The sequence below is a fragment of the Choloepus didactylus genome, chromosome 7 (genome assembly GCF_015220235.1).
Source record: "Choloepus didactylus isolate mChoDid1 chromosome 7, mChoDid1.pri, whole genome shotgun sequence".
In the NCBI taxonomy this organism is placed as follows: domain Eukaryota; kingdom Metazoa; phylum Chordata; class Mammalia; order Pilosa; family Megalonychidae; genus Choloepus; species Choloepus didactylus.
In genome coordinates, this window is record NC_051313.1 from 109,562,143 (window position 1) to 109,587,203 (window position 25,061).

Here is a 25,061-nt window from a genome sequence, read left to right on the forward strand (position 1 = left end):
TGTCCTTGAGTTAAACCTATTTCAAAATTAAATCGTTTCTCATAAAGAGCATCCCCTGGAATGATCCAGGAGGTCGTCCGCTCTAGCAGTTTTTCAAACTTGCCTGATTATTAGTATCACCTGGCTGGGCCCAACCCAGCCCCAGAGACTCGCTCTTTGGGGGAAGGGACCAGGGAATCTGTACTGTTAACAAGCTCCCCAGGTGATTCTCCTGACCACGTAATTTTGGGAGCGCACAGCCTTATTTTGTACATGAGGAAGCTGACCGGTCCGCAGCCCATCAGGGGTCCACTTGGAACTAGAGTCTAACGGCCCCCTAGTCTAGGTTTACCCACTGCGTTCTTCTGCCTTCTCATCCTTAATTAATCGGCAAGTATTTGCGGAGGGGGGTGGAGGTGGGGGCGTGGCGAGCCCGGGAGGCGCCGTCAGCGCGAAGCCCTGTCCCTAGATTATCCCATTCGCAGAGCTTTACGTCCGCGCGGCTGTGCTTTCGGTTTACTCGCCCATCAGCCCTGCTGTGCTGGGAGTTCGATGAGGCAGGGACTACTCCGCGCCTTGCTCATCCCTGCAGGCTACCTGGCAGGGCGCGGACGCTGGGTTTGAATTCTAACACATACCAGCCGTGGGACTCGGGCCAAATTACCTAACCTCGCTGTGCCTCAGTTTCCCATTCTGTAAAAGTGTGATACCAGGAGAAGAGATAACACACAGACAGGGTTTGTCACAGTGCCTGGCGTGTAGATAGAAAGAGCACTTAATGTTATTTATTTCCTGGATAGCGCGTGGAGATCAGTCGCTAACGCCCAGAAGGCAGAAGTCTGGAAACCCGCGCGGCGCCTGCCTTGCCGCCCCCACTGGACTCCGCGGGGCGGGGTCTGCAGACCGGGGGTGTCCAGCGCCGGATGAGCCGCCTGGCAACGCGAGGGGGGAATGGGGGAAGGGGGACAAGCAGAGCACCCAAACCCTTTGTGTCCCCCGCCCGCTCTCCCCCACTTCCTGCCCCGCTTGAAACTCTGGGTCGGCGGCGCAGTGCGGACTTTGTAAACATGCCGCCCCTGCGGGGGTGGAGACTGGTTTTGTTTGGGCGCCTGGGGGAGGGGTGCATGTTCCTCCCCGCGGCCGGTGGTTGCGACGCCCCCTCCCCAAAGACAGAAGCCAGAGGCAGTGGGAGAGAGCGTCTGGGCCACTGTCCGTGCTCCGAGGGGCTCGCCAGCCAAGGAGGTAGGCTTGGGGGCTGGAAAAGCCAGGATGGATTGGGGGTCAGCTTTGCCCCCCGTCGCTGGGGCTTGGAAGCTCAGGCTGGAGACCCCGAGAGGTGTGTCGGAGATGAGTGGGTTATGAGCTGCCGCGCCCTCGTCACTTCTCCGCTGGCCCCCAAAAGCTCGGCTCAAGTTCCCTCTGAGTGTTTTCCTGCGCGGGGTCGGAGGGCGGAGAAGCCGGTAAGGTGAGCTGGAAAACTCGCGCCCCAATTCTCTATATGCCCGCAACCCGTCTCCAAGCTGATGTGGAAGCCCAGTGGCTTCACTGGGCTGACCCGGTTCTTCATACCTCAGAGATAGGGTGTGGGAGAGTAGGAGGGCAGAACCAGGGTGGGCAGGAGCCTGGGGTGTTCCGGTCAGCCAGGGCTAAGGGAGGGAGGTCAGAGGACAGGGCTGGGTGGACTGACCCTTCAGTGTTCTTTCCTCTTTGGTGTCTGATCTATAGACGGGTGATGGTTTTAGCCTCCTATGTATCTTTCAAGGAAACACTGGTTTTGAGGAAAAACTGAAGAAATTGGTTGCTGTTACCAAGGGAGCATTAATTGATTCACTTGCAAGCATTGAGCACCTATTGTATGGCTGGCATTGTATGGCTGGCACAGTGTGGGGTGCTGAGAGTGCCATGATGTTGTTGACCCAAGCCAGTGTGGGTGGAGAACAAGAGATCAGGTGCCAGGGGCTCTGGCTGGGGTGGCTGGGGAAGCTTCACAGAGAAGAGGACCTTTGAGATGGGTTCTGAAGGATGAAGAGTTCTCGAGGCAGAGAAGTGGTGGGAAGTTTTGGGGGCACTTATGCTTTCCACAGAGCTGTCCTGGACACTGTAGTGCCGCGCATCAGGGTTCAGTAGGAGACCAGACAGGTAGAGTTCCTGCTCTCTTTAACTCACTGTCTAGGCATGAATACGTGGTGGGAATGAAGTGGGTGAATTCTGGGAAAGGCAAGTCTCTAAGCTGGTTCCTAAGAATCCAGGAATTCCCAGCACCACAGTGCAGTGCAACTGGGAGGGTCCACCCAGGGGTGAGGAGAAATCCGCACAATTCTGGGCACCCCTTCCCCATCCCTTGATACTGGGACCAGATCCTTCAACATATCCTTGCCTTATGCTACCCCTCAGTTCTCTATGGGACCAGATGTGAATGAGGAGAACTGGATCTCCCTTTGCTTTCCTGCAGACTCTTCTGCCCTTTCCATTCCTGGACTCCTTTGAGAGGTCATTGACACATTAGTTCATTAATTCCTTCAATACCTGTTTGCTGTGGCCATACTATGTGCCCATACAGGCCAGGTGTTGGGGATATTACAGTAAACAAGTCAGAGCCTCTCCCTGGACTCTCCTGAATCTCAGAACCAAGAGCACCTCTGAGAATTCTAGTAGAACCCAGTCTGTGACCATCCTGGCCTCCATGGCCTTGATGCCCTCTCCTTCCTGCCTCCTTTCCCTGAGACACTCAGAATCACAGCTGATGCTTATGTAGCACCGTCAGGCACTCTTCCAGGTGCTTTAGGTGTGATAACCCATTTAATCCTCCTTACAGCCCTGTGAGATAGGAGTACATTATAGAGACAGAAACTCAGGCACAGAAAGAATAAGTTATCTTCTGAAGGAGGGCACAAGAAAGAAATGGCAGAGCTGGGATTTAAACCCAGGTTACCTGACTTGGGATGCCCTGGTCTTAACCACTTGGCTAGCCTGCCTCCTTGACTGATCACATAGAAGATGAATTTGAGCCAAGAACTTAGGAGTTTCCTGAGGGGAGTCCATAGGCCTCCAATCTTGGGGTGCTACAGAGGAGCATGGGCCGTAGTCTGGTAGCTGAGCTTGGGTGCAGCCTGCCTGGAGTAGGGCTGTGGGGACTGCACTGAGCTGGTTTCCTTTCTTGATGGCCCTGTGTGTATTTTGTTTCCCTGTCTAGTCCTCACCCACCAAAAGGATGGAGGAATGTAAATAACCCAAGAGGAGCCGAGGTTAGGTACAAGAAGGAACTTCTTGACATGGAAGTGCTGTGCCAGAATCTGGGGTTGTGAGAAACCAAGACACCTCTTTTGTTGGGCATCTTTACGAATAGCGGAGACCCTCATATTCTAGATTCCAATTTGGTAGCTGAGTAAGGGAAAATGTTCAAGAGGTAGGAGCAATCTTAAGATGCTTACCTGTTCTCTTTCCCCCAAGCTGCTGCATCCCAAAGCTGCATCTTTGTAGTTGACCCTGCCCCTTCCAGGCAGGTGGGAAAATGCCCATGGTGTGAGCCAGGCCACAGGGCGGAATTGCCGTGGGCTCCAGCCATTTTCCCATCACCTTTCTGCAACACTCTGTTTCTCACAAGGGCCCCCTGCACAGGTCTGGGGAACCCCTGCAGTGGTCCCTCTCTGCCTGCAGTCAAATCACCTCTTTCGGGTGTGTGTTAAGAAGGGAGTGCTGATCCTAGGAGTGAAGGGTGGAGAGTATGAACAGGGTAGAGAGTGGCCACTCTGAGATAACAGGTAACCAGAACGTGAACCCTCAGAACTATACAGCCCACAGGCTGCTCCTTCGCTACCTGCCACACATACCTTCCTCCCTCCCTGCTAGGGTGGGGTGCAGCCCCAGCCCCCTGCCCCTCACTTGGCAGCGGGGAACAGGTTGTACTCTTGAGAAACCACAAGAGGAAGTTTAGGGAGGGTTGGGGGTGGGGAAAGTTCTGGGCCCCCTGCCAAGTTTCCCTTTCTCTGCTGAGCAGTAGGTGTGTTTATCTTGCCTTCAGAGACATTTAAATTGTAAACCCTCTGAGTTTCAAAGAGGTGCCAAGGCCTGTGCCCCACCCCCATCACAGTGGGTGCCCAGGGACAACCCTGGAAATGAGATTGGAACAAGTTACCCATTTGCTGGGTTTCACCTGGGGTTCGTGCTGGTTGGGAAAGGCAGACTAACTCCAAAAGTCTCCTTTCCTCCTCTGCCCCTCCATTTTTCTCTTCCTCAAGGACCCCCTTCAGCCCTTAAATTCGACGAATGTGGCTATAATGGCTACTTATGAGCAGATTGATGTTTCTTGGAGCCTTGCTAAGTGTTTTACTTGCATTATCTGATTTAATATTCACCCAACCCCAGGTAGTAAATATCTTTATCCCCAATTTATAGATGAGGAAACCGGAGCTCAGAAATACTGAGAAATTTTTTTTTGCTCAAGTTCACACAGCTAGTAAGTAGCAGATTACAGATTTGAACAGATCTATCTGATTTCAAAGTCTGTGCTCTTGATTTCTAAATTAACTCCCAAATCAGAGCATTGACTTCTCCAACACATCAGCCCCTGAACAACAGGGAAGTTGAGATCTAAAGATGTTTTAAAAATGATGCTGCTAGTGTGGGGAGGGGATGGCTTGGGGGTAGAATTGGAAGGGATTCCTTGGCCCTGTGGTCTTGAGAAGAAAAAGCTGAGGGTGAAATGGAGTGTTTCTGAAACCAAGGAAATTTAATATATTAAAAAAAGGATAATCAAGCCAGAAAAAGATACAATGGGCGAAAGGTTGAAGTCAAACTCTTGAAGATTGAAGCAAATGGGGAGAAGTTTTAGGAGGGATATTACATCTGTATTCATATATTTGAGAGGTTGCTCTGAGAAGCCACCAGGGTGGGTGGAGGATGGGGGGACTGGTGGCAATTTCAGGGAGGCATATTTCCAAAAAACCTGAGAACTTTCTAGCAAATAATTATCTAATACCCTCCTGATGAAGTGGGTTCTCCATCTGTGGGTGCGTTGAACAGATGCTGTAGGAGGGGCTTCAGCAAACGAGATGACCTCAAAGCCCCTTCTACCTCTAAACCACTATTATGATTATTTACCTGCTTCCCTCTTTCTTGGAGGCCCCTTGCCCCCCTGCCTAGGACCCTTGGTGGTTGCCCCTCTGTCCACCAGGTGGGGCTGTTGCCCAGGGTGTCGCTCCAGGGCTTCTGGCTTGGGTGAAGAGCTCCACCTGGTGGGTCAGCAGCCAGCTGGTCTCAGGGGCCCTGTGCCGCCACCCCAGCCCAGTTGTCTACACATTGGGGCCAGAGAGTCGCTCCTGCTCCTAGGTCGCCTCCTGGCACAGGACGGAAAATGCAGGTCTTCGCCACGGGGCAGCCTCCCTTCTCCAGGGCGAGGAACGGGCAGGGAGCCCTTCCCTCCCACAGCTTCTCTTTCCGCTCCCCGGCCCTCCCTGCATGTCCTTTGCAGAGGGCAGGGCCAGCAGCCTCACAGGCACATCCCGGTACCTAAAGCAGCTTGGCCTGTCACACCCTTTCAAAGGTCATGGAGCCTGTTGTCATCTCCTTTAAGAGGCCTCAAAAGCCCCCACCTCTCTGAAATTATTTGCCCCCGGTGGCCCGACCAGGTCCCCCACCCTGGTTGAAATTCTCCCAGGATAGCCGCTCTTCAGGTGGGAGAGCAGAAGCCGAGGCAGTGTGTCCCGAAAGCAGGAGGAGGAGAGGGGTTGCTAGTGCCTTGTTTGTTGGCCCAGATCTACTTGCTTCTCCCTCAGACCCATAGAAATGCTCAGAACCACTGGAACCTGGGGGACACCTCAGGCAGGGCTCAGCATGAGCAGGGACAGGGAGAATGCAGTTACAAGCCCTGTGGACAGAAGGCATCGTCATGGAAGGCAGGCCCACAGGACAAGGCCATAACTCATGGTGTTCCAAGCACTTGACACTTAGAAACACATAATCCCCCCGCCACAACCTTATGTGGCATATGCCTGTTTTACAGACGTGCAAACCAAGGCACCAAGAAATGAAGCAGCTTGCTTCAGTTCACACAACTGGTCAGTGACTGAGCTGGGAGTCCGACTATGCCATTTGTCTGTAAAGTCTGTGCACGTAACCAGTAAGTGGTGCTGTCTCTCATGGAGAGGCTGAGAGCCTAGGACTGTGTGCTAGCTTGGCTCCTTACTGGTTACACGAAGCTGTGGTTCCTCATCTGTAAAATGGCATATCTATAGCCCACTTTATGGGGTCATTGTGAGGATTTAAAATGGCTAATATTAGTAAATGCTTATTATATGCCAGACGTTCAAGTCCTTTATAAGTGTTATCCTTTTGTGTTCTCACAAAACAGAGAGGTACTATTATTATCCTTTTACAGGTGAGGAAACTGAGGTGCAAAGAGGTTGCACAGAGAGTAACGGGCTGGAGTGCCCTGGCTTCAGAGCCCATGGTCTTCACCAGGCCCATGAGATAGCCTATGCAAAGCACCCAGCAGGTCATGCGTCCACTGTTGTCATATCATCATCCTCCTCACCTGCCAGACTGAGCTCCTTGGGGTGGGCATGGGAGCTATTCACAAAGAGGCAGCACTGGTTTCTTTCTTCACCATTCCATCTAGGGTTTCATTTTACCCTATTTTCTAAAATAAAAATAGGTTCATGAGATCTGGCCTGTGGTCAGACGGCTGGACAGAAAACTTCGACTTGGGGCTGTCCCAGAACCTCCCAGATCTGGCCCCAGCCCTGTCTGCTCCAACTGGCCCTCCCTCCCTTTCTTGTCCTCTTCCCTCTCGGCTGCTTCTCCCTGCCCCCCTCCCCTGGGGTCCCCGAGTTCTGGGAAAGGAAGCTGGAGCAGGGGCCTCAGGCAGATGCAGGCCTTGGGAGGAAGAGCCCATCTTGGGTTCCAGCTGGAGGTGTCAACAGCCGTGGGAGGAGGATAGGGCCAGCCAGGAGGCAGAGGATGGGGCACACTGGGCCATCGTCTGCCTGCCCCGGTCTCTGCCACTCACAGACTCTGTCTCCTGTTTATTAAGCTCACTCTGCTAGGTGCTGAACAGTCAGCTATGAATAAGACCCAGGAGAGGGTTTATGCCTCTCTGGCAAAGCTGTCCTTGGATTGTGGAGGGGAGGAGTGCTGTTTCCTCCCAACAGCAGGCCCCCAAGATTCAAGGCTTTGTTTTCCTTTCTCCTTCCAGCTCCAGTTCCTTCTCTCTAAGCAGTGTCTTACTATTGAACCACAAACTTGAAGCCTGCTCCAAAGTGGCATGTGTTTTCATCACAAGGAGAGAGAGGATCTTGGGGTTACAAACTTTCAGATATGCCAGGCCAAGGCATAGAATGTTCTGGTTTCTCCCAGGCCCTCTTTTTCTTCCTTAAATATAATGCAAACCTGCTGGCCTCTGGGGCAGTCTCCGTATTTTATTTGAGTTGACTTCTCCCTCTAGAACTCGGATGAGTTTTTCCTTCAAGTCTCTTGGTTTCCAAGGAAACCAAGTCCTCTTTTTCTTTTTTGGCTTCAAACAACAGAAACATATTCTCTCTCGGCTCTGAAGGCTGGAAGTCTGAAATCCAGGTGCGAGCAGGCCATGCTCCCTGTGAAGTCTAGGGCGGCATCTGTCCCGTGCCACTCTCCTGGCTTCTGGCTGCAGCTGGCTGGCAATCCAGGGGTTCCCTGCCTCAGTTGTCACGTGCCATTCTCCCCTCCAAGCGTATGTGTGGGTCCAGTTCTCTTCTTACAGCAGCACCAGAACTCAGTCTTTTTCTACTGTTCTCAGCCTCTTGGGTTCAACTCGAAACAACTCTCTTTACAACCACTCGGTGTGAGCTTGGTGGCTCCTGGGTGGTCCTCACAAAATCCTCCTTTTCCCTCCTGCATTTGTTTTTTCTCTGACACAGCTTCTGGAAGTGATTTTTGGTATTCCGAGGGGAATCAGTTGTGTGGATTTCTCTGAACCCTCATTTCTTCTCAGTTATGTGGCAGTGATGAAGATGTTGGTTATAATAATAGCATATTTTTTACAACACTTCCATGTGCCAGCTACCAGTCTACTGCCTGCATATATATTTTATATATATGTATAGTTTCTGTATCCGTATGATTTTATTTATAAATAAGTAAATTTATTATAAATATGTATATTTATCTCATTATTTATCCCTTACAAGAATCCTACGAGGTTTCTTTATTTTACAGATGAAGAAACTGAGGCACAGAGAAAGTCAGTAACTTGCCTAAGGTCATACAGCTCGTCAGTTTTGAGAGCCTGGTAGCCAAAAGAATTCCGTCCTGAGTCAGACTTTTCCTGCACACTGTGTGTGTGCACACGTGTGTGTGCATGTGTGCACCCACCCATTATGGGGAGTGTGAGAAGACACCAGGTTCCCAGTTGAGATACTGTCTGTCCCCAAAACAGTCTGAGGACAGAAAGAGCAGGCTGGTGGGCCCTGACCTGCCTCTGTATATGATGGTGTATTTGTGTATGACCAGCATGTGTGTGTGGAGTTGTGATGGGGTGTCGATGCCAGTACCCCCATCCAAGCCCAGAGCATCCCGGACCCTCAGAATCCTGGCTGGGGCTTCAGGGCTTCCACCAAGCCAAGCAAGATGGAAGGAAAGGAGCAAGGATGGCCTGGCCCTGCCCCAGCACATGGGTCAGATGTACACCACCTGGGAAGGAGTGGGCGGTGGTGAATGTGAGCTTCGCTAGGTGGGGCTGGGCCTGACATATCTGGGGAGCTCTGGATGAATCAGCCCGACCCTATCGCCCCAACTGCGGTGATGGTGCAAACAAGCCTCTCCTCCATCTCCCCCTGCAGTGCTCATTTCTCCTTGCTCTCTCTCCTCCAAGACTATGGCAGGAGCATAACACCAGGGCTGTAGCTCTGGAGTTGATGGTTAAGGTGGTTTCTTGTACTAGACCAGTGACCTTGGCTTTCAAGTGAAGACTGGGGCCTCAGCTACTCCACCCAGCAGTGGGCAGCTCCCCTGGCCCAGAGTCATTGCCGCACCCTGTCCGGAGAACAGGACTGCATAGGTCTAGGACTCCTGGGCTCACCTACCTCATATAATCACCCAACATCTATGAGTCTCAGAGGCCTTGGAACCTTCCCTTGTCTATTCCTCACTTACGATGGAGCCACATTTATGCTTGAGTTCAAGGGCAGTGTAACACAAAATGCAAAAACACAACACACACACACACACACACACACACACACACACACACACACACATATGCATGTATGTATATATCAAAATTACCATTGACGTCTCCTTAGATTGCTCACAAAACATGGTTCACATGGTTTAGGTATTCTGTCCCATCTCTAGGAATCTCCAGCATAGCCAGTTTTCCCTCCATCGTTGGAGCAGATGGCTGAGTCTTTGGTTGAGCGTTAGGTTCAACGAGGGGTTAAAGGACCACATTGTATAAAAAAGTATGTAGGGTTCTATGATTGATTGGTGACTTCTCCAGTAGATGTCACTGAATTTGTGAAGTTAGTGCTTTAGTATGCAGCCCACCCCAGCACCATCCCATCGGTGAGCTGTGCCGCCAAAAAGGTTCGAGTGATGGCACTGTGGAAATCTGGAGGAAGGACCAGCTGCTTTAGGATGGTTTAACCAGGAATTTTTTCTCAGAGGTGGCATCTGGGAAAATGAAGAAGGAGTGGACCTCCTGAGAAGTTATTCCATAGCAATTTAAAATGGTGGCTGCTTTTGTGCCTTTTTATTTTTCTGACTGTTCTAGGTTTTTGTAGAAAGCCACATTATAGGCATCATTTTTCTATTCTTATTTTTATGACAATTACTAGTATTTCTTTTTCTGTATTATTACTGATTATTTCTAAAATAATTCATGGCTATTTCTCATTATTATTTTTGTTTCTATCGCAATAATTATTCTTAACATGACCACTTCTTGCTATTTTTTAATGGTTTTTAAAAAATTCAGCAGCACACCCTGGTGGAGAGGTAAAATGTGAGTTAGGGTAAGGAACGGAGAGAATAGGGCATTTTAGAGATCCTATAGGCTTCTGCACGTCAGTCTAGTGCAGCAGTTTTCAGATGTTTTTTGTCTCAGAAACTGTTTACACCCTTAAAAATTATTGAAGACCCCAAAGAGCTTTAGTTTTTGAAGATTATAGCTATTGATATTTAATTGCTAATACAAAATTTAAAATAAGATGTTTTTTAAATTGTGAATTCCTTTAAAATAACAATGAAAAAGTCATTGCATGTTGATATAAATAACATATTTTTAATGAAAAATAACTTAATAAGTCACTCAGAATTTTAGAGAGAAATATGGCCTTGCTTTACATTTTTGCAAATCTCTTAATATCTTAGTAGAAGACAGCTGGAGTCTCATGGACAGCTTCTGCTTCAGGCTATTGGAATATGTTGTTTTGGTTGATGTATATGAAGAAAATCTACCTCATACAGATCCATAGTTGGAAAAGGGAAGACTTTGCTGATGGCCTAGTCTAGAGAACAGCTGGTCTAGTGGGACATAGAAAGAAAATTGGGGGCAATGGTGAAGAAGCCGAATCAAGAGTGTTGGGTTGGGGAGTTTGGGCTTTATTCAGCTATTGAAAGCTTCCGAGCAAGGAAGTGACATAATCAGAGCTGTTGAAGGACAATTTCTAGGGCAACAGTAGAATAATAGAACTGGCAAGAGAGCGTCTATACAAAATATAAAAAGAATTGAAACTAGGGTGACGCCAGTAGAAATGGAAACAAGGGAGTGATTTGGCAAAGTGTTTGAAGGTACAAACAACAGAACTTGGTAATTATTTGGAAGGAAGGTATGAAGCATCATTTGTGAAATTACTCTGCCCTTTCCCTCTTGGGCACCACGTACACCTCCACGATGAAACATGTACTGGACTGTGATGTCATTTGCTGCTTTCATGTCTGTTTCGGTGTGCTCAGAAAATTAATGAAGGAGAGTGATCAAGGACCACGCTAAATTCTTTCAGCCCGGATGACTGGCCAAATGTTCATACCATAACAGAAATTTAAAAGTCAGAAGGAAAAGAAGTCCATTATCATTAAGTATCATTAAGTAAAAGGTGTGGGGGAGGATGTCGATAGGGGTAATTAGAGGGTGGACTTTGAAATACACATTTCTCTTGGCAGGGAAGTGCATTTTGCTAGGTACTCAAGAGGTGGGGAGAAATATAAAATCATTCTTAGTAACTCAAGTCCTGTTAGGGCAATGTTTTTCAAAACTGGAAATATTTTCATTTCAACCCATTTTATACACATGCATGCAAACATTTATACACATGCATATATATAACAAACAAATGCCTTTACTACGTAAATAGTAAATACCTTTACTACCACAATATTACTTTTACCACAGATAATGCTCCTTTTTTTTTTTTAAACAGGCTATTTTTTAGAGTAGTTTTATGTTTACAGAAAAATTGTGCAGAAGGTACAGAGAGTTCCCATATGCCCCATCTCCCCCTCCACCCACTGGCCTCAGTCCCCTGTTATTAACATGTTGCATTGGTGTGGTATATTTGTTACAATTGGTGAGCCAATACTGATACATTATTACTAACTAAGCCCATAGTTTACATTAGGGTTTGTTCTTTGTGTGGTACAGTTCTATGGGTTTGGACAAATACATAATGTCATGTATCTGCCATTACAGTATCATACAGAATAGTTTTACTGATCTAAAAATGCCCTGTGCTGTACCCCTTCAACCCTTCCCAGCCCCCAAACCCCTGGATGGTGCATTTTTTATATTATCTTTGTTTGTTTGTTTGTTTTTATTGAGATTGTTCACAAACCATACAATTATCCAAAGAGCCAAAGTATACAATTAGTTGTCCATGATACCATCATATAGCTGTGCATCTGTTGCTACAGTTAATTTTTTTTCAATTTTTGGAACATTTTCATTATTCCAGAAAAGAAATAAAGGAAAAAAAAGGAACCTCAAATCCTCCCATACCCCTAACCACTCCCCCTCCATTATTGATTCATGGTTTTGGTATAGTACATTTGTTAATGTTGAAAGAATGTTAAAATACTACTAACTGTAGTATATAGTTTGCAATAGGTATATATATATATATTTCCTGTATGCTCCTCTATTATTAACTTTTAGTTATAGTGTCATACATTTGTTCTAGTTCATGAGAGAGATTTCTAATATTTGTACAGTTAATCACGGACATTGTCCACCACAAGATTCACTGTTTTATACATTATCATCTTTTAGCCTCCAACTTTCCTTCTGGTGACATACATGACTCTGAGCTTACCCTTTCCACCACTTTCACACACCTTTTAGCACTGTTAGTTATTCTCACACATGCTATCACCTCTGTCCATTTCCAAACGTTTAAGTTTACCCTAGTTGAACATTCTGCTCATAATAAGCAACTGCTCCCCCTTCTTTAGCCTCATTCTATATCCTGGTAACTTATATTTCATGTCTATGAGTTTACATATTATAATTAGTTCATATCAGTGAGACCCTGCAATATTTGTCCTTATATGTGTGTCTTATTTCACTCAATATAGTGCCTTCAAGGTTTCTTCATCAATCCATTTTTCTTAAGATGATTTTGTTCACATACCATACATTCTGTCCTAAGTAAACAATCGTTGGTTCCCTGTATAGTCACGTATTTATGTATTCAGCACTATCGCCACTATCTATATAAGGACATCTCCATTTCTTCCACCAAGAAGGAGAAAGAGTCAAAGAAGGTAGAGGGACAAAAGAGAAAAGAAAGAGAGAAAAAAAAACATGACAGCTAGAAAGCAACAAAAGGAAAGACAGCATTAAACTAAAGTAGAATAAGGTATATTATCTTTTTAATTCTATTCTTTTATGTCATTAAAAAAAAAAAGCTGGTTGTGACTAAGCTTCATAATTTCAAGACCCAGTAAAGCATCTTGACTTGAAATCTGAAAAACACTAAGTTGATGAGGTATCCGGATTCTCAAGTTTCTGTTAGCAATAGAAACTCTTCAACATAAGGCAAAGGGGCTTTGTTGGAGAAAGGTCAGGAACTCGGACTCAGCAAGAAGGCTGGAGAACCACGTTTTGGAAACCCTGCAAAAACTGACAAAGTGCCCGAGGGCTGGGAAGAGAGAACTCCAAGTTGACAGAGCAGCTGACCCTGCCCAGCTGTGCCTGGTGGGAACGGCCGCTCCAGCTTCAGTAGTGGAAGTCAGGCAGGCTGCCCCCTGGATTTACCATAGGGGAGGGGAAATTCCCCAAAAAGAACTAAAAAAAGAAAAGTCTACAAAAAGTAACATGATTTAGGCACATAAAAGCACACAATAGTAAGTGGTGTCATTATACAACAGTGGCTCTAAATGAATGTGTTCTTGTCCTGCGGGTGATTTTGTCATGTGGTAAACTCTCTTTAGAAAGCAATTTGATGATGGGTATCAAAATCAAATGCCTCCAGAATATTCTTTCTGACCTTGTGACTTAGTAACTGCACGTTCAAGTCTCCATCCTAATTAAATAATTCTAAATATAGAAAAAACTTTGTCTATGAAGATTTTCATCAAAGTGTTATGTACAGTAACAAAAAGTTGGAACAACTAAAATGGCTCCTGGTAGATTATGGTTAAGCAAATTCTAGCGTATCTGTAAATGAATTGTTAGGTAGCCATTAAAAATGTCAATTGCAAAAATGTGTTAACATGAAAATCCCTTATGTGGTAATGTTAAGGAAAAAACTAGAATGCAAAATTATGCATATGGTATCTTTGTACACAACACACACACACACAGAGAAAGAGAAAAGACTATAAGGAAACACACCAGAATATTTTGGGTAGTAGAACTATGGGTAATTTTGTTTTTCTACTTTTTTCCCTTTTTCCAAATGTTCTGGTACTGTAATAACATGAAAAACACAAAAACAAGTCACAAGATGTTTCCGTAAGTACGTGGAAAATCAGACTTCTTATTTTTGTAGCATCTCACTGGAGCCAGTATGTGCAGAGTTTAATCTTGATAGGAATAGTGTGTGAAGTCCCCGGAGGGGAGACTGGTATGGGCTGGGAGGTGACAGCTGCCTCTGCTCCAAGTTCCCGACTAAGCCAGTACCATCTTAAGCCCTCAGGCATCACTAAAACTGTGAAACTATTTAGGCAACTCTGGGGTGACCAGCTCAGTGGTTGTGGCAGTTGGGGGTGGATGAAACCAGGTGAGGGGATAAATGACTCACTTTCAAAACCCAGGTACCCCTGGAGGGCTACAGAGTGGGTCTGAAGCATGGGGCAGTTTTTTTTTTTTTCTTATTTTTTTTTTCTTATTTTTTTTTTTTACGTTTTTTTGATTAAATTCAGTTTTATCGAAATATATTCACATAACTTACAATCGTCCATGGTGTACAATCAACTGTTCACAGTACTGTCATATAGTTGTGCATTCATCACCCCAATCTATTTTTGAACATTTTCCTTACACCAGAAAGAATCAGAATAAGAATAAAAAAAGTAAAAAAGAACACCCAAATCATCCCCCCCATCCCACCCTATTTTTCATTTTTTTTGGTCCCCATTTTTCTACTCATCCATCCATACATTGGATAAATGGAGTGTGAGCCACAAGGTTTTCACAATCACTGTCACCCCATGTAAGCTACATGGTTATACAATCGTCTCAAGAGTCAAAGCCACTGGGTTGGAGTTTGGTAGTTTCAGGTATTTACTTCTAGCTATTCCAATATATTAAAACCTGAAAAGTGTTGTCTATACAGTGCTTAAGAATGTCCACCAGACTGACCTCTCTACTCCATTCGAAATCTCTCAGCCACTGAAACTTTATTTTGTTTCATTTCACATCCCCCTTTTGGTTAAGAAGTTGTTCTCAATCCCACGATGCCGGGTCCAGATTCATCCCCGGGAGTCATATCCTGCATTGCAAGGGAGATTTACACCCCTGGGAGTCAGGTTCCATGTGGGGGGAGGGCAGTGAGTTCACCTTCTAAGTTGGCTTAGCTAGAGAGAGAGAGGGCCACATCTGAGCAACAAAGAGGCACTCAGGGGGAGACTAGGCGCAATTATAAGCAGGTTTAGCCTCTCCTTTGCAGTAACGAGCTTCATAAGGGCAAACGCCAAGACAGAGGGCTCGGCATACCAAGCTGTCAGTCCTCAATGTTTGTGAGAACATCAGCAACAATCCAGGTGAGGAAGTCCAACACCTCCACATTTTCCCCCAGCTCCTCAGGGGGGCCCTGCATATATTTTATTCTCTGCCCAAATTACTTTGGGATGTGTCGCTATTTCACTGTAACCTATACAAACCTACCATATCTCTCTTCCTATTCAAAGTTCCATGTAATTGTGATGTTTGAACAAACTGACTGTAGAAGTTATATTGTTTAGAAAATATAAATCCAGGACCAAATAAACATTTCTTCCCTTGGTCTCACATGGAAGTTGAAGTTTTAAAACACAGTCAGTTTCAACGTTTACCCTTTGGCCTGATTTGCCCTAGTCTTAACCAGACCTACTTCATTCATATCTGTAATCGAAGTCTGGGCTCTTTTTCAGCTTTTTTTTTTTTTAACTGGTGCTGTATGTGTTAATACTGACATTCATATCTGCGGAGTTCTAGCTCTGAGTTTCAGGTGTCACACAGATACCCAGTGTTCCAGAGACCAATCAGGTTATACACAAAGGGATCAGCATCTCAGAGTTTATAGATTACCACTACAATTCAGGAATAGATGTGACTGCTGTAAGAGCTTACAATCTAGGGACCATTACAATTATCATTCCCCTGATATGCTGTGCTCTAAGATTCAATTCTGAGTTTACACATTGTAGTTAGTCCATATTGGTGAGACATTATAGTGTTTGCCTTTTTTTCTGGCATATTTCACTCAAAATTCTGTCTAAAGAATCCATTCACCTCGTTGGGTATCTCACAACTTCACTCCTTCTCGTAGTTGCTCAATATTCCATTGTGTGCATACACCACAGTTCACCATTCTGTTCCTCACTCAGTGTACCCTTAGGCCACCTCCACCCATTGCAAATCACGAATACTGCCTCCATAAACACCAGTGTGCAAATGTCCATTCATGTCTCTGCTCTCGGATCTTCCAAGTACATACCCTGTGATGAGGTTGTAGGATCTTATGGCCCCCACACACTTAGCTTCTTGTGGAATCACTACACTGACCTCCAGAAAGGCTACACCATTCTGCCTCCTCATCAACAGTAAATAGGTACATCCCTCTCTCCATGTTTTCTCCAGCACTTTTACCCCTATTTATATTTTTTCCTACAATTTTATAGAGATATATTCGCTTATCATACAATTATCCACAGTGTACAATCAGTTGTTCACAGTATCATCATATAGTTGTACATTTATCACCACAGTCAGCACTTGAACATATTGATTACTATGAAAAAAAATGTTTTTTTTTAAGCGAATAATAAAAGATAAAAAGAAAAATAAAATGTTATACAGTACAGTATAACAGTAAGGACAGAAAACAACACCACTACCAAGAATCCCATATCCCTCCCTTATATCCCCCTCTCATACACATTTAGCTTTGGTATATTGCCTTTGTTACATTTAGTGGACCATAGACTCCAATTTGCTTTGATTATGTTTTTTCCCAAATACCATCCCTCTTTTCAATACTCTGCATGGTTGACATTCATTTGTAGTTATTTCTTTTTGAGGCCTGCTTTCTCCTTGTCCCTTTCAGCAGCCTGGAGCAGTGGTGGGAGCCTGGGGCAGGAACATGTCCCACTGTATCTGCCTTCCCCAGTTCAGTCATTAGGACAGAGAAGGCGGGGAGGGCTGGTTGAGCCTCAAGATAAGGAATATACAGCAGCTGACAGAGTAGATCAAAATAAACAGCTGGGCCCCCAGGAGAATGAACTCCACATTCCATCTGTGATCCCACCCCCAATTCCCACTTCTCCTAAGTGCCTCCACCCTTACTCAGACACTCAGCACCCCCATCAGCGAGAAGGGCCTCCCTGCCAGCCTGCCAGCTTTGGCTCTCTTAGAACCCGGCCTCCCCATCCTTATAACACAGCCCCCTCTCCCCCCTCAGCCAGAGGCCCTGGGGCTGCTCTCCAGCTGTCTGGAAGGGAGTGAGGATTCAGGACAGGTGGTTGGAGGCGGATGGAGAGGGGCCTCTTCTAGGGCCTGGCTCCACCTGCCAGGCTAGACAACCCTCAGACTCTCCCCAGGCCTCTCCAGGAGGGCCTGGGGAGAGAAGAGGGCCGGGCCTAGATGGTAGGTCTGGGGAAGCTGAGTTAGGACCTGGGGCAATGTGGGATGGAGGGGCAGGAGGGTGGGGGAGAGCCTGGGTCTGCAAAGATCAGCTCAGCTCTCTGGGCTGCCATTCTTCATCATGGTGCCAGGGGTGCCCCCAACTCAAAGGAACTCCCTGCAAGCCACCATTTCTCCTGAGGGTTCAAGGCACTGCCCCAAAGACTCCAGACTATTTTCTAAACATGCTAACTTTGGGATTCAAAATCTTGAGGGGTAGAAGGAGCCAGTATTTCCCATCTCATGGGTCTGGGCCAACCCCTTCGGCCACTACAAGTAGTAATTAACACCCCTTCTCCTGTGCCACCGCAAGCCGGTTCCAACCCGAGCTATGAGACTCCACTGGACCTGAGCACTGAGGGGCATCCGGGGCAGCCCTGGTTCCCTCCACATTCTAAGATGGAGGGACTCTGTGGATGTAACTTCTGTACTCCTGAGCTCATACATGGCCTCTGTCCTGGGCATACAGAGGATCAAATCCAGGCAGCAGATGGGTGGGTGTTTGCCCTGAGGTTGTTGGGCATCTTTGCCCTTGGTGAGGACATGGTTGGGAGGGGGAGGCAGTGGGAGCTCCAGATGCTGCCCATTGGCCTGCTTGTCAGAAGCAGGTCACCACAAACCTACCCCTCCCAGGCCCAGCAAGAGTGTATATAGGGGTCTTACTACCCTTTTAGTGCTTAACTGCTGGCACCCTGGCGTGGTGTCACATCTTTCTACCTAAATGCTTTCCTGGTGGCCGCCAAGGCCATCTAATCTAATATCTCCCACCAAGGTGCTGGGCATCTCCTCCCTTGTAGAGCCACCCCCTGGCCACCCATGGTCTACAGCCAGGCTCAGTAAATGTGTGCTAATAATAGCTGGGACCAGCTACATAATTTGAAGGGCCCCTTGTTCAAAATTTATTAAGAATTTCACAATGATGATGACGATGACAATATCATTAATCCAAGTGTGGGGCCCTTCTGAGCACAGGGTCCTGTTTGATGGCGCAGGTTACACGCCCAGGAAGCCAGCCAGGAGAAGAGCTAGCATTTCTTGAATACGCGCTGTACGCCAGACACTGTGCTAGGCACTTACCACCCGGGATCTCATTCATTCCTCTCAAAAGCCATGTTATTCCTACCGTACAGATGAGGAAGCTGAAGCTGTAGGCAAGGCATACAACTCACGGAGGTCACCCAGCTCTTCAGAGCTAGAGCTGAGAAGGGGACCCAGGCTGTCTGTCTCCAGAGGCCGAGCTCTTCACCACCACCCTGGGCAGCTCCAGCCTACAGGGGTAGGGGAGGTGGCTGGACAGGGCAGCTGCTTCCCATCCCCTTTTCTGCCATATCAGAGGCAGGAAGGAAGATGAGGCAAGAAGGAGCAGCTGACAGTGTGGCCACAGTGGTAGTGGTGGTGAGGGTGGCACACCCAGGCAGAAGGGCCAGGATGGAGACCCGGGGAAATGGGCAAAGGGATCGTGCGAGCCAGAGGCCTCTGATGGCTGCACAGCCATGTGCCCCCACCCCACTCTAGCTCAGCATGGCCATTGCCGAGCCCTCTCCCCTTCCGCGGTGTTACATCCAGCTCTGCCTCTTCTCTTCCTCTTTATGACTGCAGTTTCTCTCCCCAGCCCCTTCCTCTCCACTCTCCGTCGGCAAGATTCATTCAGGTCTCTCCTCCAACGTGTCCTCAATTTTCCCACTGTGCTGACAACAGCCACAGTTTAGTGAGTGCCCACTGGGTGCCAGCCACGCTGCTAGGGCAGTCACTAGCATGCAATCACAAATTCTCTCCACAAGCCTGCAAATGATGATTACAAACCCATTTCATAAAGGAAGAAACTGAGGCTTCGAGAGACTAGGAGATGTGCCCTAGTTACAGGGCCAGTGTGCCGTGGGGGAAGGCTTGGGCCTAGGACTGAAGCCCATGTGTTTTCTGCCCCTCCTCGCATCTTCCCTGTATGTGAGGGAGGGAGACTCACTGCCTGTCCCAATTTTGCATGAGCTGGGATGGGGGTCTGGGGGTGTCTTGTCCGTCTGGATGGCTGAGGACATGTGTGGGAGGAAGGCACCTCTCCCACACCTTTTGCCTATCAGTGTCCCAGCACAAAAGAACGGACAGTGATGGGCATTAGGGAGGGTAGGCTGCTGCAGCAGACACATAAAAATTAGTGGCTTAGCCAAAGCGGAAGTTTGTCCTACCCAGGCCAGGGCTGATCTAACTCCTTGACAATGCTGGGGCCCAAGCTCCTGCAGTGTTGCTCCTCCATGCCCTAGGGTGTTGAAGATAGCATACCTCCATGTCTCCTGGTTCCATAATCCAGCCAGTGGGAAGGGAGAAAAGACAGGGGAGGGCATTGCCTTTCCTTTTAAGGACATGACCTAAAAATTGCCAGATCACTTATCTTACTGGCTACAAGTTAGTTACCTGCCACGCTTTGCTGCAAGGGAGTTTGGGAAACTAGTATGAAAGGTACAAGAAGGGGAAGTGGATTTAGGGGCAATTAGCAGTCTTTGCCACAGGGTCTCGATGGGAAGGGAGAAGAGGAGCCCGTGCCCTGTGGGTGAGGGTGGTTTTACTATGTGCAGCATCTGAGAGGAAGGATGTTTGCAGATGGACGTCTCTCTGAGGGATGCCCTGGAGCAGAGGGGCGAGCCCCCCTCGGCTGGTAGCCTCTCCCCTGGACTCCCTCCTTTCTGCTCAGAGATGGGGGTTGGATTCTCTCGCCCTGACAAGAGGCTCCGTGGAGGTCCTTAAGGAGCCCTTATCCCGGGAGCACTGTGGGGTCAGGGTGAGGTTCACTGAGGAGCACCGGCTGCTTTGGGGAGGCCCCACCATCTCTTGGGGAGAAGTGGATGTCTCCCCACACCTCAGTGAAGCCATTGAAAGGATCCCATGTAGTCATCTTGAACATCGGGAGGTGGAGACACTGAGGGTGGGAGAGAGTGACAGAGAGTTTCAGAGCTCCCAGGGCCCGTCTCAGAGGCCAACAGAAAGTGAGCAAAGGGGCCGGGAGATCGTGGTTTGCAGATGGGAATGTCCAGGTGACTAGATGCCAATGGGCAGCCTTCTAGGTCCAGTGCTGAGCCATTCATTCTCTCATCCAGTCAGTGTTTGTTTATCGAGAGCGGACCATGGAGGTATCAAGTGCCATGGCCAGTGTGGGCAAAAGAGAAAAACAAGACCCCATGGACCCTTGCCTCAGGGAGCTTGAAGCCCTCAGTTTCCCCTATTTTCCCTCTCCTCCTCTCCAGGAAGGACCGACTAGGCCATCACAGTTCTGAGAGCCATCTTCTGGCTCAGAACTCAGAAGACCCAAAGGGAACCCACAAAACCATGTGGCGGGCCCCCGTCTCAGAGCCAGGTGCCGCTGTCTTGGGGAGGCCAGTGCACAGTGTGGGCTGGGGTGCTGGCTGGAGGGTGGTGGACAGGCCCTGGCATTGCAGTTTCACTTCTCTCGCATGCACCAGGCGTGGAATGCAATTTTACTCCATCAGTGGGGTTTGTGACTTCTCATCTGCACATAGGAAGAGTTGTCCTCTCTAACCCCCTCCAACCCTAGCTGTCCCTCCAATGCTCCAGTTTGGATGGGATCCCACTGATGGGTTCTCTCCTTCCTATTACCCATGGCTCCAGTTCACCAACTGCACCCTCTTCTGTCCAGAAAATGGGGTGAGGTAGAAAGTGGAGGTCTGTGTGGGGACACTTCCTCTGTGGGGCTCTTAGTCTCTGGGACTCGGTTTCCTGGGCCTCTCTTGGCCTCACCATTTCCTCAATTAGTCCAGGGAGAGCGGCCCCAAGCCTGCGTTTCCCCAGAGGCCTGCCCTGGGTCCCTGTTTCATCTCACAGCGTGTCCTGGACCCTGTCAGCGTGAATCAGCCTCTCCCATGTAAACCCTCTCTTTATTCTCCCATGCCTGGTTCTGGCTGGGCTCTCGTGCCTGGACTTCTGAGCAGCCTCCCAGCATCCCTTAATGCTCTCTTGCTGCTGAAGAGTGCCAGGGGATGGCTGGGGAGAGGGACCCACCTCATCACCAAGGAGGGGCTGACATGGCCTTGGCATAAATCCCTTTCTCTGCCACATGCCAGCTCTGTGATCCGGGTGGGCTCTTAACCTCTCTGCCTCTCCATGCCTCAGTTTCCTTATCTGTAAAATAGGGATGATAATAGTACCTAGTGCCTGGTGCATAGCAAATGCATTAGCCTATTGTTATGCTACAAGTGTCTGCCATTATGATGGAAACGTGGGCAAAAATTTGGGGCCCAGGTCAGGGATCTAGGCCTAATAAATAAGTTAAATCTTCAGAATCACATGCGCCCATCTCTGCAGCAAAGATGGTCAGCGGTAGGGCAGGGCCCTCTCTGCGTTCCATGTTCTTGACTTTAACTGTGGGGTTTTATACCCAGCAGATGCTCAGTAGATGGTGGGTGGTGGATGGATGGGTGGATGCAGACACAGGGACCCACAGGTAGGGCCACCGGGTGTATAGCTGCTGCCCAGATGACCTCCGCTTACCTCCCCAAGGTCTGTCCATCTAAGGGTGGCTGCCTGGCCCAGCAGGGGGCCACCTGCACCCTGCACCAGCTCTTGGGCCAGTTGCCTGCCCCTACCTCTTGTTGATTCTGTGCATGTCTCCCCAGGGGTGGGCAGGTCGGCAAATGTCCTGCCCTGGAGGAGGGGATAGGAAGCCTGGCCCTGCCCCCCGCCCCCCTCCCCTCCTGCCCCTGCACCCGAGGCCGCCCTGGTAAAGCAGACCCACACATGCGTACAAGGAGTTGGGGCGATACGGGCAGCCAGCCACCTGTCGCTTCTCTAGGCCAAGTGCCGTGTCGACACCTGGGGAGACCCCTTGGCGGTTTGGGGGAGCCTGTTTTGACTTGATCTTTATTTACCCCTCACAAAGGAAGTAAATAAATAGATCTTTATATGTCTGTGTGGATCTGCCCGAGCCACACTTAAGGGCCTGCTGCACATCGTTAAAAACTGTGCCCAAGCCCCTGGAGGAAGTGGTAATAAAACGATTGTTTGTTTTATTTTCCATTTACTCTTACTTCTCTTCCCCAACCCCACCCTTTTCATGCCCCTTCCGACAGGGCCAGAGCGTCTTGCTCCAGCCCCCTCACTACTACCCTGGTGCCCAGCTCTGGGGAGGGCGCTGTGGATGGAGGCTTAGACTAGGGCCAGCCGAGAATAAGGGCCATTGGGGCCCTGACCATCCCAGTGGAGCAAGGGAGGATGGAAACAGCCCCAGGTCCCCTGCATGGTGGATCAGTTGTGGATACAAAGTGGGGGTAGGGAGGGGAAAGTCATGCATGCATTTGTTCATTTATTAAGCCTTTATTTTTAAGATTTTTTAGAATCGTGAATACTTGCTCATCGTAGGAAAATTGGAAAATATAGAAAAATAGGGAAAAAGAAAAATTACCCATAGTTGTTACCACCCAGAGACAGCCCTGGTTTACATTTGGTGTATTTCCTTCTAGTCTTATGTCTTTATTGTTTAAATAATTACAATACAATTATTTAAACAATTATTTAGATAGCTAATTTTTATAATTATTTTTCAAATTAATTATCTAAAATTAAATAGTAAATAATTGTAATTATAAAAGTAAAGTAAACTTTTCTCATTATAAAAACTCATTACAGACAGGAGGAAAATAAAGGGGTAAATTCCACTCCACCCCACCCCTCAGATCCTATCCCTCAGGTAAAACCAGTGTTAATAATTGGTATGCACCCTTCTGAATCTTTTTTTTTTTTTTTTTGTGCATGTACACTCCTGGTTCTATTCTTTTAAAATAGGATCATAGAATACTGTTCCTATACCATCATTTTTCTTCTTACAAAGTTAGTATCATTTTGCATGCCCAATTTTGTATTTCTCTTTTTTTCACACCATTTTTAAAACCTATTTATCAATCCATTTTCTGAACACTTGAGTGTGGGTTATCATGTACATGTTCTAAGAACAAGGATATTCACTTATATAACCACTCTAAGTACAGTTATCAAGTTCAAGCAATTTAACACTGATATAAAGCGCACAATCTATATTCCAGTTCTTTCATTTGTCCCAATAATATCCATTTGAGCTTTTTCTCCTCCCTTGTTAGATCCCATCCAGGATCATGTATTGCATTTAATTGTCGTTGTTTCTTTAGTTGCTCTTTCTTTCTTTTTTTAATTGTGGAAACATACAATATAAACCTTCCCATCTCAGTCAACCCCACATTCATAATACTCATAATAATATTCGTAGCATTCATAATATTGCAATACCCTCACCACCTATCATTACTAAAATTTTCTCCTCTCCCCAACAGAAACCCTATGCCTATCATGCATTAACTCCCCATTTCCCCCATCTCCCACCCTGGCAACTTGTACTTTGGTCTGTCTTTATGACTTTGCATATTCTCTGGTATTTTCTTTGTAGTTACCATGGGGCTTAAATTTATATTTTTCATAATATTTTAGCAACTCTTCCTGTGTCAGCACATACATTTTTTAAATGCCTTTGTGATAGTCTATCCATATTTTGCTCAATCCTTGCATGATTCCCACAGGCGTTTCCTAATCACTTATTCTGGGCTTGGCCCGTGAAGCAAAATGCCTGCCTTCTGGAGCTGACGCCTGGTCTGAGCAGACAGTTTTCACTCATGTATGAATGCAGTAATGGATTCTGCACTGGGTGCCATGGAAGCTTGTGGGGAGGGATTGGGGTGTGGTCAGAGAAGGCTTTGTGGAGAAGGAGACATTCGTGCTGAGTCTGCAGGACAAGACGGCAGAGGATAGAGGACAGAGTGGAGGGGCCACCGGCATCTTTGTGACTCATTATCAGCCATCTACCCTGGCTCTGGTGGTTTGTTTCTGCTTTTCCTTTGGAGATGACAGATTCTCCAGCTGTTTATCAGGGACCCACCCAGGCCCCAGTGCCAGGGGCTCACACCCTCTGCAGGAGAGGCTGTGGGGCCCTGATTAAGGAGACAGCTGAGGCAGGGTTCCCGGGTAAAGGGGCCGGAAATGAGGAACAGAGGTGGGGAGCCACCCCTGGAGAAGAGCAGGGTGCGGCGTGGGGGAGAGCTGGGGTGAGGGCTGGAACAGACCTTGCCCCTTTGTGTTTGCAGGGCGTGCCTCTGCCCTCCTCTGCCTGATGAAACGCTGCTCCGCCAGGGCCCCTTCAGATGCCTTCTCCTCCGCGACTCCATTCATTCACCAGACATTTCCTGATGGCAGCAGTGAGAATTAATTACTCTCCTCTGCTCTTTAGCAGGTGAACATGTTGTTGTAGAAACAGTATGAATTTTGGAATCAATAATAATAGTAGCAGTAGGTAACATTTATCAAGCATTTAACATATAGCAGGCACTGTGATAAGTGTTTTGAATCTGTTTTCTTAATTAATAACTCCCAACAGCCAATGAGGTAAAATTATTATTATCGTTGTGTTGTAGAGAAGGAAATTGAAGGCTAGACAGAGAGGTTAGTGAGCTTGAAGCATCACACTGGAGATTCAAACATGTATCTGAGTCTCAGTTTCCTCTTTTATGCCATGGGTATGAAAATAAGATCATTTACCCAGGTAGTTGCAAGATCTAAATGAGGTAACATATGTCAAGCACCTGGTACATTATATTCATTCAGTAAATGTTAACTGCCATCCCTCCCCATTATATTCCTCACCACCACCCATTTCGTACCATCGTTAGTTGGGCAGAGCTAGTTTAGGTTTATATAGCCTGGCGGAGTGGGGAGGACCATCCACCTGCAGCCGACTGCCTGGGTTCAAAACCTTGCTAGATAT

The 25,061-nt window shown here is 47.5% G+C and overlaps 1 protein-coding gene across 2 annotated transcripts in view; it reads left to right on the plus strand.

Annotated features, from left to right (window-relative positions):
- The first annotated feature begins 1,024 nt into the window (after positions 1-1,024).
- The window catches only part of CCND3 (cyclin D3), an 86,414-nt gene continuing 62,377 nt past the window's right edge, over positions 1,025-25,061 (plus strand). Inside the window, exon 1 of one of the 2 annotated variants that reach the window (XM_037842100.1) lies at positions 1,025-1,221. The gene's annotated coding sequence lies outside the window, so the exon portion shown is untranslated. Of the gene's footprint in view, positions 1,222-1,311; positions 1,445-25,061 lie in introns of those variants that run through there. The other variant, XM_037842101.1, reaches the window with a different exon arrangement.